Below are 16210 nucleotides of genomic sequence, written 5' to 3' on the forward strand. Positions count from 1 at the left end.
GTTTCTTGAAATGAACTCAGAAGTTCAAGTTATAATGAAATCTTCATTTCGTGTTAGTTTCTTATGATTTCTTCACGAAAACACATTTTCCTATAAAGGTCGGTCGAACTCTTATGGGGGAAGCGCAGGTTTCATGAAATGAACTCAGAATTTCAAGTTATAATGAAATCTTCATTTCGTGTTAGTTTGTCATGATTTCTTCACGAAAACACATTTTCCTATAATGGTAGGTCGAACTCTTACGGGGGAAGCGCAGGTTTCATGAAATGAACTCAGAATATCAAGTTATAATGAAATCTTCATTTCGTGTTAGTTTGTCATGATTTCTTCACGAAAACACATTTTCCTATAATGGTAGGTCGAACTCTTATAGGGGAAGCGCAGGTTTCATGAAATGAAGTCAGAATTTCAAGTTATAATGAAATCTTCATTTCGTGTTAGTTTGTCATGATTTCTTCACGAAAACACATTTTCCTATAATGGTAGGTCGAACTCTTATAGGGGAAGCGCAGGTTTCATGAAATGAACTCAGAATTTCAAGTCATAATGAAATCTTCATTTCGTGTTAGTTTGTCATGATTTCTTCACGTAAACACATTTTCCTATAATGGTAGGTCGAACTCTTATAGGGGAAGCGCAGGTTTCATGAAATGAACTCAGAATTTCAAGTTATAATGAAATCTTCATTTCGTATTAGTTTGTCATGATTTCTTCACGTAAACACATTTTCCTATAATGGTAGGTCGAACTCTTATAGGGGAAGCGCAGGTTTCATGAAATGAACTCAGAATTTCAAGTTATAATGAAATCTTCATTTCGTGTTAGTTTCTTAAGATTTCTTCACGAAAACACATTTTCCTGTAAAGGTAGGTCGATCTCTTATAGGGGAAGCGCAGGTTTCATGAAATGAACTCAGGATTTCAAGTTATAATGAAATTTTCATTTCATATTAGTTTGTCATGATTTCTTCACGTAAACACATTTTCCTATATTGGTAGGTCGAACTCTTATGGGAGAAGCGCAGGTTTCATGAAATGAACTCAGAATTTCAAGTTATAATGAAATTTTCATTTCATATTAGTTTGTCATGATTTCTTCACGTAAACACATTTTCTTATAAAGGTCGGTCGATCTCTTATAAGGGAAGCGCAGGTTTCATGAAATGAACTCAGAATTTCAAGTTATAATGAAATCTTCATTTCGTGTTAGTTTGTCATGATTTCTTCACGTAAACACATTTTTCCTATATTGGTAGGTCGAACTCTTATGGGGGAAGTGCAGGTTTCATGAAATGAACTCAGAATTTCAAGTTATAATGAAATTTTCATTTCATATTAGTTTGTCATGATTTCTTCACGTAAACACATTTTCCTATATTGGTAGGTCGAACTCTTATAAGGGAAGCGCAGGTTTCATGAAATGAACTCAGAATTTCAAGTTATAATGAAATCTTCATTTCGTGTTAGTTTGTCATGATTTCTTCACGTAAACACATTTTCCTATAATGGTAGGTCGAACTCTTATAGGGGAAGCGCAGGTTTCATGAGATGAACTCAGAATTTCATGTTATAATGAAATCTTCATTTCGTGTTAGTTTCTTATGATTTCTTCACGAAAACACATTTTCCTGTAAAGGTAGGTCGATCTCTTATCGGGGAAGCGCAGGTTTCATGAAATGAACTCAGAATTTCAAGTTATAATGAAATCTTCATTTCGTGTTAGTTTCTTATGATTTCTTCACGAAAACACATTTTCCTGTAAAGGTAGGTCGATCTCTTATAGGGGAAGCGCAGGTTTCATGAAATGAACTCAGAATTTCAAGTTATAATGAAATCTTCATTTCGTGTTAGTTTCTTATGATTTCTTCACGAAAACACATTTTCCTGTAAAGGTAGGTCGATCTCTTATAGGGGAAGCGCAGGTTTCATGAAATGAACTCAGAATTTCAAGTTATAATGAAATTTTCATTTCATATTAGTTTGTCATGATTTCTTCACGAAAACACATTTTCCTATAATGGTAGGTCGAACTCTTATAGGCGAAGCGCAGGTTTCATGAAATGAACTCAGAATTTCAAGTTATAATGAAATCTTCATTTTGTTTTAGTCTGTCATGATTTCTTCACGTAAACACATTTTCTTATAAAGGTCGGTCGATCTCTTATAAGGGAAGCGCAGGTTTCATGAAATGAACTCAGAATTTCAAGTTATAATGAAATCTTCATTTCGTGTTAGTTTGTCATGATTTCTTCACGTAAACACATTTTTCCTATATTGGTAGGTCGAACTCTTATGGGGGAAGTGCAGGTTTCATGAAATGAACTCAGAATTTCAAGTTATAATGAAATTTTCATTTCATATTAGTTTGTCATGATTTCTTCACGTAAACACATTTTCCTATATTGGTAGGTCGAACTCTTATAAGGGAAGCGCAGGTTTCATGAAATGAACTCAGAATTTCAAGTTATAATGAAATCTTCATTTCGTGTTAGTTTGTCATGATTTCTTCACGTAAACACATTTTCCTATAATGGTAGGTCGAACTCTTATAGGGGAAGCGCAGGTTTCATGAGATGAACTCAGAATTTCATGTTATAATGAAATCTTCATTTCGTGTTAGTTTCTTATGATTTCTTCACGAAAACACATTTTCCTGTAAAGGTAGGTCGATCTCTTATCGGGGAAGCGCAGGTTTCATGAAATGAACTCAGAATTTCAAGTTATAATGAAATCTTCATTTCGTGTTAGTTTCTTATGATTTCTTCACGAAAACACATTTTCCTGTAAAGGTAGGTCGATCTCTTATAGGGGAAGCGCAGGTTTCATGAAATGAACTCAGAATTTCAAGTTATAATGAAATCTTCATTTCGTGTTAGTTTCTTATGATTTCTTCACGAAAACACATTTTCCTGTAAAGGTAGGTCGATCTCTTATAGGGGAAGCGCAGGTTTCATGAAATGAACTCAGAATTTCAAGTTATAATGAAATTTTCATTTCATATTAGTTTGTCATGATTTCTTCACGAAAACACATTTTCCTATAATGGTAGGTCGAACTCTTATAGGCGAAGCGCAGGTTTCATGAAATGAACTCAGAATTTCAAGTTATAATGAAATCTTCATTTTGTTTTAGTCTGTCATGATTTCTTCACGAAAACACATTTTCCTATAATGGTAGGTCGAACTCTTATAGGGGAAGCGCAGGTTTCATGAAATGAACTCAGAATTTCAAGTTATAATGAAATTTTCATTTCATACTAGTTTGTCATGATTTCTTCACGTAAACACATTTTCCTATAATGGTAGGTCGAACTCTTATAGGGGAAGCGCAGGTTTCATGAGATGAACTCAGAATTTCATGTTATAATGAAATCTTCATTTCGTGTTAGTTTGTCATGATTTCTTCACGAAAACACATTTTCCTATAATGGTAGGTCGAACTCTTATAGGGGAAGCGCAGGTTTCATGAAATGAACTCAGAATTTCAAGTTATAATGAAATCTTCATTTCGTGTTAGTTTGTCATGATTTCTTCACGTAAACACATTTTCCTATAATGGTAGGTCGAACTCTTATGGGGGAAGCGCAGGTTTCATGAAATGAACTCAGAAGTTCAAGTTATAATGAAATCTTCATTTCGTGTTAGTTTCTTATGATTTCTTCACGAAAACACATTTTCCTATAAAGGTCGGTCGAACTCTTACGGGGGAAGCGCAGGTTTCATGAAATGAACTCAGAATTTCAAGTTATAATGAAATCTTCATTTCGTGTTAGTTTGTCATGATTTCTTCACGAAAACACATTTTCCTATAATGGTAGGTCGAACTCTTACGGGGGAAGCGCAGGTTTCATGAAATGAACTCAGAATATCAAGTTATAATGAAATCTTCATTTCGTGTTAGTTTGTCATGATTTCTTCACGAAAACACATTTTCCTATAATGGTAGGTCGAACTCTTACGGGGGAAGCGCAGGTTTCATGAAATGAACTCAGAATATCAAGTTATAATGAAATCTTCATTTCGTGTTAGTTTGTCATGATTTCTTCACGAAAACACATTTTCCTATAATGGTAGGTCGAACTCTTATAGGGGAAGCGCAGGTTTCATGAAATGAACTCAGAATTTCAAGTTATAATGAAATTTTCATTTCATATTAGTTTGTCATGATTTCTTCACGTTAACACATTTTCCTATATTGGTAGGTCGAACTCTTATGGGAGAAGCGCAGGTTTCATGAAATGAACTCAGAATTTCAAGTTATAATGAAATTTTCATTTCATATTAGTTTGTCATGATTTCTTCACGTAAACACATTTTCCTATAAAGGTAGGTCGATCTCATATAGGGGAAGCGCAGGTTTCATGAAATGAACTCAGAATTTCAAGTTATAATGAAATTTTCATTTCATATTAGTTTGTCATGATTTCTTCACGTAAACACATTTTCCTATAATGGTAGGTCGAACTCTTATGGGGGAAGCGCAGGTTTCTTGAAATGAACTCAGAAGTTCAAGTTATAATGAAATCTTCATTTCGTGTTAGTTTCTTATGATTTCTTCACGAAAACACATTTTCCTATAAAGGTCGGTCGAACTCTTATGGGGGAAGCGCAGGTTTCATGAAATGAACTCAGAATTTCAAGTTATAATGAAATCTTCATTTCGTGTTAGTTTGTCATGATTTCTTCACGAAAACACATTTTCCTATAATGGTAGGTCGAACTCTTACGGGGGAAGCGCAGGTTTCATGAAATGAACTCAGAATATCAAGTTATAATGAAATCTTCATTTCGTGTTAGTTTGTCATGATTTCTTCACGAAAACACATTTTCCTATAATGGTAGGTCGAACTCTTATAGGCGAAGCGCAGGTTTCATGAAATGAACTCAGAATTTCAAGTTATAATGAAATCTTCATTTTGTATTAGTCTGTTATGATTTCTTCACGAAAACACATTTTCCTATAATGGTAGGTCGAACTCTTATAGGGGAAGCGCAGGTTTCATGAAATGAACTCAGAATTTCAAGTTATAATGAAATCTTCATTTCGTGTTAGTTTGTCATGATTTCTTCACGTAAACACATTTTCCTATAAAGGTCGGTCGAACTCTTACGGGGGAAGCGCAGGTTTCATGAAATGAACTCAGAATTTCAAGTTATAATGAAATCTTCATTTCGTGTTAGTTTGTCATGATTTCTTCACGAAAACACATTTTCCTATAATGGTAGGTCGAACTCTTACGGGGGAAGCGCAGGTTTCATGAAATGAACTCAGAATATCAAGTTATAATGAAATCTTCATTTCGTGTTAGTTTGTCATGATTTCTTCACGAAAACACATTTTCCTATAATGGTAGGTCGAACTCTTATAGGGGAAGCGCAGGTTTCATGAAATGAAGTCAGAATTTCAAGTTATAATGAAATCTTCATTTCGTGTTAGTTTGTCATGATTTCTTCACGAAAACACATTTTCCTATAATGGTAGGTCGAACTCTTATAGGGGAAGCGCAGGTTTCATGAAATGAACTCAGAATTTCAAGTTATAATGAAATTTTCATTTCATATTAGTTTGTCATGATTTCTTCACGTTAACACATTTTCCTATATTGGTAGGTCGAACTCTTATGGGAGAAGCGCAGGTTTCATGAAATGAACTCAGAATTTCAAGTTATAATGAAATTTTCATTTCATATTAGTTTGTCATGATTTCTTCACGTAAACACATTTTCCTATAAAGGTAGGTCGATCTCATATAGGGGAAGCGCAGGTTTCATGAAATGAACTCAGAATTTCAAGTTATAATGAAATTTTCATTTCATATTAGTTTGTCATGATTTCTTCACGTAAACACATTTTCCTATAATGGTAGGTCGAACTCTTATGGGGGAAGCGCAGGTTTCTTGAAATGAACTCAGAAGTTCAAGTTATAATGAAATCTTCATTTCGTGTTAGTTTCTTATGATTTCTTCACGAAAACACATTTTCCTATAAAGGTCGGTCGAACTCTTATGGGGGAAGCGCAGGTTTCATGAAATGAACTCAGAATTTCAAGTTATAATGAAATCTTCATTTCGTGTTAGTTTGTCATGATTTCTTCACGAAAACACATTTTCCTATAATGGTAGGTCGAACTCTTACGGGGGAAGCGCAGGTTTCATGAAATGAACTCAGAATATCAAGTTATAATGAAATCTTCATTTCGTGTTAGTTTGTCATGATTTCTTCACGAAAACACATTTTCCTATAATGGTAGGTCGAACTCTTATAGGGGAAGCGCAGGTTTCATGAAATGAAGTCAGAATTTCAAGTTATAATGAAATCTTCATTTCGTGTTAGTTTGTCATGATTTCTTCACGAAAACACATTTTCCTATAATGGTAGGTCGAACTCTTATAGGGGAAGCGCAGGTTTCATGAAATGAACTCAGAATTTCAAGTCATAATGAAATCTTCATTTCGTGTTAGTTTGTCATGATTTCTTCACGTAAACACATTTTCCTATAATGGTAGGTCGAACTCTTATAGGGGAAGCGCTGGTTTCATGAAATGAACTCAGAATTTCAAGTTATAATGAAATCTTCATTTCGTGTTAGTTTGTCATGATTTCTTCACGTAAACACATTTTCCTATATTGGTAGGTCGAACTCTTATGGGAGAAGCGCAGGTTTCATGAAATGAACTCAGAATTTCAAGTTATAATGAAATTTTCATTTCATATTAGTTTGTCATGATTTCTTCACGTAAACACATTTTCCTATAATGGTAGGTCGAACTCTTATAGGGGAAGCGCAGGTTTCATGAGATGAACTCAGAATTTCATGTTATAATGAAATCTTCATTTCGTGTTAGTTTGTCATGATTTCTTCACGTTAACACATTTTCCTATATTGGTAGGTCGAACTCTTATGGGAGAAGCGCAGGTTTCATGAAATGAACTCAGAATTTCAAGTTATAATGAAATTTTCATTTCATATTAGTTTGTCATGATTTCTTCACGTAAACACATTTTCCTATAAAGGTAGGTCGATCTCATATAGGGGAAGCGCAGGTTTCATGAAATGAACTCAGAATTTCAAGTTATAATGAAATTTTCATTTCATATTAGTTTGTCATGATTTCTTCACGTAAACACATTTTCCTATAATGGTAGGTCGAACTCTTATGGGGGAAGCGCAGGTTTCTTGAAATGAACTCAGAAGTTCAAGTTATAATGAAATCTTCATTTCGTGTTAGTTTCTTATGATTTCTTCACGAAAACACATTTTCCTATAAAGGTCGGTCGAACTCTTATGGGGGAAGCGCAGGTTTCATGAAATGAACTCAGAATTTCAAGTTATAATGAAATCTTCATTTCGTGTTAGTTTGTCATGATTTCTTCACGAAAACACATTTTCCTATAATGGTAGGTCGAACTCTTACGGGGGAAGCGCAGGTTTCATGAAATGAACTCAGAATATCAAGTTATAATGAAATCTTCATTTCGTGTTAGTTTGTCATGATTTCTTCACGAAAACACATTTTCCTATAATGGTAGGTCGAACTCTTATAGGGGAAGCGCAGGTTTCATGAAATGAAGTCAGAATTTCAAGTTATAATGAAATCTTCATTTCGTGTTAGTTTGTCATGATTTCTTCACGAAAACACATTTTCCTATAATGGTAGGTCGAACTCTTATAGGGGAAGCGCAGGTTTCATGAAATGAACTCAGAATTTCAAGTCATAATGAAATCTTCATTTCGTGTTAGTTTGTCATGATTTCTTCACGTAAACACATTTTCCTATAATGGTAGGTCGAACTCTTATAGGGGAAGCGCTGGTTTCATGAAATGAACTCAGAATTTCAAGTTATAATGAAATCTTCATTTCGTGTTAGTTTGTCATGATTTCTTCACGTAAACACATTTTCCTATATTGGTAGGTCGAACTCTTATGGGAGAAGCGCAGGTTTCATGAAATGAACTCAGAATTTCAAGTTATAATGAAATTTTCATTTCATATTAGTTTGTCATGATTTCTTCACGTAAACACATTTTCCTATAATGGTAGGTCGAACTCTTATAGGGGAAGCGCAGGTTTCATGAGATGAACTCAGAATTTCATGTTATAATGAAATCTTCATTTCGTGTTAGTTTGTCATGATTTCTTCACGAAAACACATTTTCCTATAATGGTAGGTCGAACTCTTATAGGCGAAGCGCAGGTTTCATGAAATGAACTCAGAATTTCAAGTTATAATGAAATCTTCATTTTGTATTAGTCTGTTATGATTTCTTCACGAAAACACATTTTTCTATAATGGTAGGTCGAACTCTTATAGGGGAAGCGCAGGTTTCATGAAATGAACTCAGAATTTCAAGTTATAATGAAATCTTCATTTCGTGTTAGTTTGTCATGATTTCTTCACGTAAACACATTTTCCTATAATGGTAGGTCGAACTCTTATGGGGGAAGCGCAGGTTTCATGAAATGAACTCAGAAGTTCAAGTTATAATGAAATCTTCATTTCGTGTTAGTTTCTTATGATTTCTTCACGAAAACACATTTTCCTATAAAGGTCGGTCGAACTCTTACGGGGGAAGCGCAGGTTTCATGAAATGAACTCAGAATTTCAAGTTATAATGAAATCTTCATTTCGTGTTAGTTTGTCATGATTTCTTCACGTAAACACATTTTCCTATAATGGTAGGTCGAACTCTTATAGGGGAAGCGCAGGTTTCATGAGATGAACTCAGAATTTCATGTTATAATGAAATCTTCATTTCGTGTTAGTTTGTCATGATTTCTTCACGAAAACACATTTTCCTATAATGGTAGGTCGAACTCTTATAGGGGAAGCGCAGGTTTCATGAAATGAAGTCAGAATTTCAAGTTATAATGAAATCTTCATTTCGTGTTAGTTTGTCATGATTTCTTCACGAAAACACATTTTCCTATAATGGTAGGTCGAACTCTTATAGGGGAAGCGCAGGTTTCATGAAATGAACTCAGAATTTCAAGTTATAATGAAATTTTCATTTCATATTAGTTTGTCATGATTTCTTCACGTTAACACATTTTCCTATATTGGTAGGTCGAACTCTTATGGGAGAAGCGCAGGTTTCATGAAATGAACTCAGAATTTCAAGTTATAATGAAATTTTCATTTCATATTAGTTTGTCATGATTTCTTCACGTAAACACATTTTCCTATAAAGGTAGGTCGATCTCATATAGGGGAAGCGCAGGTTTCATGAAATGAACTCAGAATTTCAAGTTATAATGAAATTTTCATTTCATATTAGTTTGTCATGATTTCTTCACGTAAACACATTTTCCTATATTGGTAGGTCGAACTCTTATGGGAGAAGCGCAGCTTTCATGAAATGAACTCAGAAGTTCAAGTTATAATGAAATCATCATTTCGTGTTAGTTTCTTATGATTTCTTCACGAAAACACATTTTCCTATAAAGGTCGGTCGAACTCTTATGGGGGAAGCGCAGGTTTCATGAAATGAACTCAGAATTTCAAGTTATAATGAAATCTTCATTTCGTGTTAGTTTGTCATGATTTCTTCACGAAAACACATTTTCCTATAATGGTAAGTCGAACTCTTATGGGGGAAGTGCAGGTTTCATGAAATGAACTCAGAATTTCAAGTTATAATGAAATCTTCATTTCGTGTTAGTTTGTCATGATTTCTTCACGTAAACACATTTTCCTATAATGGTTGGTCGAACTCTGATAGGGGAAGCGCAGGTTTCATGAAATGAACTCAGAATTTCAAGTTATAATGAAATCTTCATTTCGTGTTAGTTTCTTATGATTTCTTCACGAAAACACATTTTCCTGTAAAGGTAGGTCGATCTCTTATAGGGGAAGCGCAGGTTTCATGAAATGAACTCAGAATTTCAAGTTATAATGAAATTTTCATTTCATATTAGTTTGTCATGATTTCTTCACGTAAACACATTTTCCTATATTGGTAGGTCGAACTCTTATGGGAGAAGCGCAGGTTTCATGAAATGAACTCAGAATTTCAAGTTATAATGAAATTTTCATTTCATATTAGTTTGTCATGATTTCTTCACGTAAACACATTTTCTTATAAAGGTCGGTCGAACTCTTATGGGGGAAGTGCAGGTTTCATGAAATGAACTCAGAATTTCAAGTTATAATGAAATTTTCATTTCATATTAGTTTGTCATGATTTCTTCACGAAAACACATTTTCCTATAATGGTAGGTCGAACTCTTATAGGGGAGGCGCAGGTTTCATGAAATGAACTCAGAATTTCAAGTTATAATGAAATCTTCATTTCGTGTTAGTTTGTCATGATTTCTTCACGTAAACACATTTTCCTATAATGGTAGGTCGAACTCTTATAGGGGAAGCGCAGGTTTCATGAAATGAACTCAGAATTTCAAGTTATAATGAAATCTTCATTTCGTATTAGTTTGTCATGATTTCTTCACGTAAACACATTTTCCTATAATGGTAGGTCGAACTCTTATAGGGGAAGCGCAGGTTTCATGAAATGAACTCAGAATTTCAAGTTATAATGAAATCTTCATTTCGTGTTAGTTTCTTATGATTTCTTCACGAAAACACATTTTCCTGTAAAGGTAGGTCGAACTCTTATAGGGGAAGCGCAGGTTTCATGAAATGAACTCAGAATTTCAAGTTATAATGAAATTTTCATTTCATATTAGTTTGTCATGATTTCTTCACGTAAACACATTTTCCTATAATGGTAGGTCGAACTCTTATAGGGGAAGCGCAGGTTTCATGAGATGAACTCAGAATTTCATGTTATAATGAAATCTTCATTTCGTGTTAGTTTGTCATGATTTCTTCACGAAAACACATTTTCCTATAATGGTAGGTCGAACTCTTATAGGGGAAGCGCAGGTTTCATGAAATGAAGTCAGAATTTCAAGTTATAATGAAATCTTCATTTCGTGTTAGTTTGTCATGATTTCTTCACGAAAACACATTTTCCTATAATGGTAGGTCGAACTCTTATAGGGGAAGCGCAGGTTTCATGAAATGAACTCAGAATTTCAAGTCATAATGAAATCTTCATTTCGTGTTAGTTTGTCATGATTTCTTCACGTAAACACATTTTCCTATAATGGTAGGTCGAACTCTTATGGGGGAAGCGCAGGTTTCTTGAAATGAACTCAGAAGTTCAAGTTATAATGAAATCTTCATTTCGTGTTAGTTTCTTATGATTTCTTCTCGAAAACACATTTTCCTATAATGGTAGGTCGAACTCTTACGGGGGAAGCGCAGGTTTCATGAAATGAACTCAGAATATCAAGTTATAATGAAATCTTCATTTCGTGTTAGTTTGTCATGATTTCTTCACGAAAACACATTTTCCTATAATGGTAGGTCGAACTCTTATAGGGGAAGCGCAGGTTTCATGAAATGAAGTCAGAATTTCAAGTTATAATGAAATCTTCATTTCGTGTTAGTTTGTCATGATTTCTTCACGAAAACACATTTTCCTATAATGGTAGGTCGAACTCTTATAGGGGAAGCGCAGGTTTCATGAAATGAACTCAGAATTTCAAGTCATAATGAAATCTTCATTTCGTGTTAGTTTGTCATGATTTCTTCACGTAAACACATTTTCCTATAATGGTAGGTCGAACTCTTATGGGGGAAGCGCAGGTTTCATGAAATGAACTCAGAATTTCAAGTTATAATGAAATTTTCATTTCATATTAGTTTGTCATGATTTCTTCACGTTAACACATTTTCCTATATTGGTAGGTCGAACTCTTATGGGAGAAGCGCAGGTTTCATGAAATGAACTCAGAATTTCAAGTTATAATGAAATCTTCATTTCGTATTAGTTTGTCATGATTTCTTCACGTAAACACATTTTCCTATAATGGTAGGTCGAACTCTTATGGGGGAAGCGCAGGTTTCATGAAATGAACTCAGAATTTCAAGTTATAATGAAATCTTCATTTCGTGTTAGTTTGTCATGATTTCTTCACGAAAACACATTTTCCTATAATGGTAGGTCGAACTCTTATAGGGGAAGCGCAGGTTTCATGAAATGAACTCAGAATTTCAAGTTATAATGAAATCTTCATTTCGTGTTAGTTTCTTATGATTTCTTCACGAAAACACATTTTCCTGTAAAGGTAGGTCGATCTCTTATAGGGGAAGCGCAGGTTTCATGAAATGAAGTCAGAATTTCAAGTTATAATGAAATCTTCATTTCGTGTTAGTTTGTCATGATTTCTTCACGAAAACACATTTTCCTATAATGGTAGGTCGAACTCTTATAGGGGAAGCGCAGGTTTCATGAAATGAACTCAGAATTTCAAGTTATAATGAAATTTTCATTTCATATTAGTTTGTCATGATTTCTTCACGTTAACACATTTTCCTATATTGGTAGGTCGAACTCTTATGGGAGAAGCGCAGGTTTCATGAAATGAACTCAGAATTTCAAGTTATAATGAAATTTTCATTTCATATTAGTTTGTCATGATTTCTTCACGTAAACACATTTTCCTATAAAGGTAGGTCGATCTCATATAGGGGAAGCGCAGGTTTCATGAAATGAACTCAGAATTTCAAGTTATAATGAAATTTTCATTTCATATTAGTTTGTCATGATTTCTTCACGTAAACACATTTTCCTATATTGGTAGGTCGAACTCTTATGGGAGAAGCGCAGCTTTCATGAAATGAACTCAGAAGTTCAAGTTATAATGAGAGAGAGATAGAATGCCGCTTTTGTCAAAATGACAGGTTGGGTCAAAGGTCACAAAGGTCAAATAAATCAAAAAGTGACAGGCGGGGGCTGCCGGGTGACGTCATGAGGTAGTGGGAGTGGGGGTTTTTTTTTTGGCTGTGAGCCAGTTGAGCGTTGGGATAGGGGTTTATTTGTATATAGTTTATTTATTTATTATAATTTAATTATGTATTATTATTTAATTATTTATTATAATGTAATTATTATTATTTTAATTTGAGTAGAGTGCTTATGAGTGTGGTGTTTTGTCTGCATCCAGCGGGTGCCGAGCAGGGGGGACTGAGCAGGGGGGTTGGTGCGTTAAGGTCCCAAACACTGGGTCTGAGTGGGGGTGGGTTACCTGATGGAGTGTGAGCGTACGCTGTACCACCGTGGTAAGGTCCGTGGCTTTGGAGAATCTGTAGAAAAGGGCTCTGAGAGAGCGATGCTGTGTCTGTTGCGGTACCGTGGTAAGGTCCCATGGCTTTGGATAATCCGCAAAGGACTCGGAGAGAGCGATGCCGGAGAGCTGAGAGTTGTGCTGCGCGAGACTGAAAGAAATCCTGTGAGAATGACCAAGTTGGAGCTAAGAATGAGAGGAGGAGCTGGGTCTGACGTCCAGTAAAAAAACGCTTAGCAGTAGTTTGACCGTCTGTGTGTGTGTGTATGTGTGTGTGTGTGTGAAAGCCGACACCCCCCTGCAGCAGTAGCAGTTTGGCCTTGTGTTTTTCCTCATGCAACCTATGTACATCCCGATAGGTCAAATCCCGGTCAAACTGTAATTTCGGCCACAGATCAAGTTTGACACTTTGTATTTCAGTAAATTTTGTTAAAAGTTTTGTCTTTTCCCCCCGACTCCCCGCCACACATCAAGTTTGACATTTTGTATTTCAGTAAATTTTGTCTTTTCCCCCCGACTCCCCCCATACCGTCTACGCAGTTAAAACGTACATCGAAATAGACAACAGATAAAACTTGACAGGACGTATATTTCTCCTTAAAGAATCCTAAAAAGTAAGCAACCGGTGAAATTTTTATTACCTTGAGAAGGGTCCCCCTCCTTTGGTAAAGAGACACAAGTACCCCACACCCCGTATCATCAAGGCATTGCCCTACTGGAAAGAGAAAACTACATGGGACCTGCATAGAGTAAGTATATTATTTCTTTTACGCGTGTTTTATGATATTTTACGCGTGTTTTATGATAAACACAATACAATAAAATAACTTAAAATAATTATTTTATTTTTAGAGATTCAGCTATTTTGGGTTTGTTTTTTTTTTCTCTACGGGAGACACTGCGGATAGAAAACTCCATATAGTGAGTATATTATTTCTTTTATACATATGATAAACGCTATACATTAAAAATAACTTATTCTAATAATAGGTATTCTCTATTATTTTATGTACAAGAGAGACGGCACGGACCGGTCAAGAGAAAATCTACGCAAGACCTGAATCAGCAGGTATGGATGGAGCAACACCCCCCCTCCTATACCTGAAGCGCTATTAAATGAAATAGACAACATCAACAACGCTAATAATGATGAAAATGATGCGGTTTACTTTGCTCAACACGACTCGCCACCCGCAGCGTCTGGTGAAGCGACGGCCCAAGAGCCCTGTTTGCTACCATCCTTAGAGACATTATTAATAACCTTCCGGTGCTGATAGGGTCGGCACCGACCCATTTTTAAGTTTAACATGCATAAAAGCACCACATATATTTGTGCATACTCTTAAAACAAAAGGCTCCATATTGAACCTTTTAGCTTGGTACATATATGACACTCCTTGGACATTCTCAATTAAAAGAAATGGCACCTTTTTGAAGGCAATGGTTATATTTCCTCTGGTTAGAACCCCTATAGTTCTATATAGCACACCCAAGAACCTTTTTTTTCGAAATATATACTGCATCAAAGTTTTTTGACTTTGTCAGGAATCTCTATTTAAACTAAATAAATTAAAACAAAATCAAGGTAAGGCATCCCCACACATGTAAGGTAAGATAAGACCAGTTCAGTTTATTTATATAATTCTCTAGAGGTTTATTTTATCATTATTTTTTATTGAAAACGAGAGGAATGCTGTCAAAAGAAAGGTCCAGAAAGCCACACCAAAAATATTAAAACCAATCTTTTCATGGATAAGGAAGCCTAACAAGGTAACCAAGAAGTAAGAAACAAATTGGATGATAAATAATTGTTTTGAGGGTATCTTATGGCTGATGTACTGTAAGACACGTGCTGCTTGACACCGACCCGTCTAACATAAGAGACAGGAACAGAAAGCTAACATAGGCCGAAGGTTAAGCGTGTTAAATGAAAGGCAGCGGGATAATTCCCCATAATGCCGCACTATAACAAAATCAAACGCGACGTGAAAACGTTTAATAGACCTCAATAAAAATGTCAGGGACGTCTACGACAAACGCAGATTGTTGCCTAGTGGGGAAACTGCCTTTTGGATACCGAAATGTAAAACTAGCAGCATCGCAAAAAGGGTGTTGTAAGTCTTTAAAAATATTTCATCGAATGAATTTGTTAGTGTAACATGAAAGTGTTTCAAAGATGTACAGATGTTTTAAAATGTAATATGAAAGTTTTTCAAAGTAAGATGTACAGATGTTTTAAAATGTAACATGAAAGTTTTTCAAAGTAAGATGTACAGATGTTTTAAAATGTAACATGAAAGTTTTTCAAAGTAAGATGTACAGATGTTTTAAAAAATGTAACATGAAAGTTTTTCAAAGTAAGATGTACAGATGCTTTAAAAATGTTCGGGTGTTTTATTTTCTAGACGCGTTGTACAAAAACGGTTTGTTATGTGTACGCAGCGCAAGCATGTTTGTACAAAGTTTTATGCATTCATTTTGCGAATCAGTTTTGAAATCTAATATGAACGTGGCTTTTATTTTACAAAAACAAAGTTGCAAAAAATTTGTAGGCTCTTTATCAAAGCAGATTTTGTTAATATAACATGAAGTTTTTTTTTATTATTTTCAAAGTTGCACAAGGGTTTTAAAATGTAACATGTACACGTGTGTTTTATTTTTCAAACTTGTACAAAAACGTGTGTGTACATTTATCAAATGAGTTTTAAAATGCAACATGTACAGGTATTTTATTATTCAAAATAAAAGTTGTACATACATTTTGTTATATGTATGCAGCACGGTCATGTTTTTAAAATGTGCTAATATTTGCGGGATGGTGGGAATAAAGCGTATTTAAAAGGGGTACCTCTCGTGGAATCTACCAATCTTTAGCAGCTTTTGAACCCTGAGCCACACGGGGACTGGGGTTTTTAACCGTGAGACTCGACACCTAGCTACGCATTAGATCCTTACTTCAGCAATGGTCCCCATGTACCCAGTGTAGGGTCAGGTCCATCGCAAGAGAATGTCTCCGCCGTGAAAGAACGATCCACCAGCATTTTGTGTATCAACGAATCTGTAATCATTCTTTCCATTC

General features: G+C 35.0%; 1 long non-coding RNA gene across 1 annotated transcript; it reads left to right on the forward strand.

The window, feature by feature from the left end:
- Nucleotides 1-13026: 13026 nt before the first annotated feature.
- On the forward strand, nucleotides 13027-15898 carry LOC140592683 (uncharacterized). The gene is made up of 2 exons (XR_011993086.1): nucleotides 13027-14052; nucleotides 14148-15898. It is a non-coding gene; the product is annotated as an uncharacterized lncRNA (long non-coding RNA).
- The last annotated feature ends 312 nt before the right edge of the window (nucleotides 15899-16210 follow it).

This window comes from Paramormyrops kingsleyae, chromosome 1 (genome assembly GCF_048594095.1).
Source record: "Paramormyrops kingsleyae isolate MSU_618 chromosome 1, PKINGS_0.4, whole genome shotgun sequence".
Lineage (NCBI taxonomy): Eukaryota > Metazoa > Chordata > Actinopteri > Osteoglossiformes > Mormyridae > Paramormyrops > Paramormyrops kingsleyae.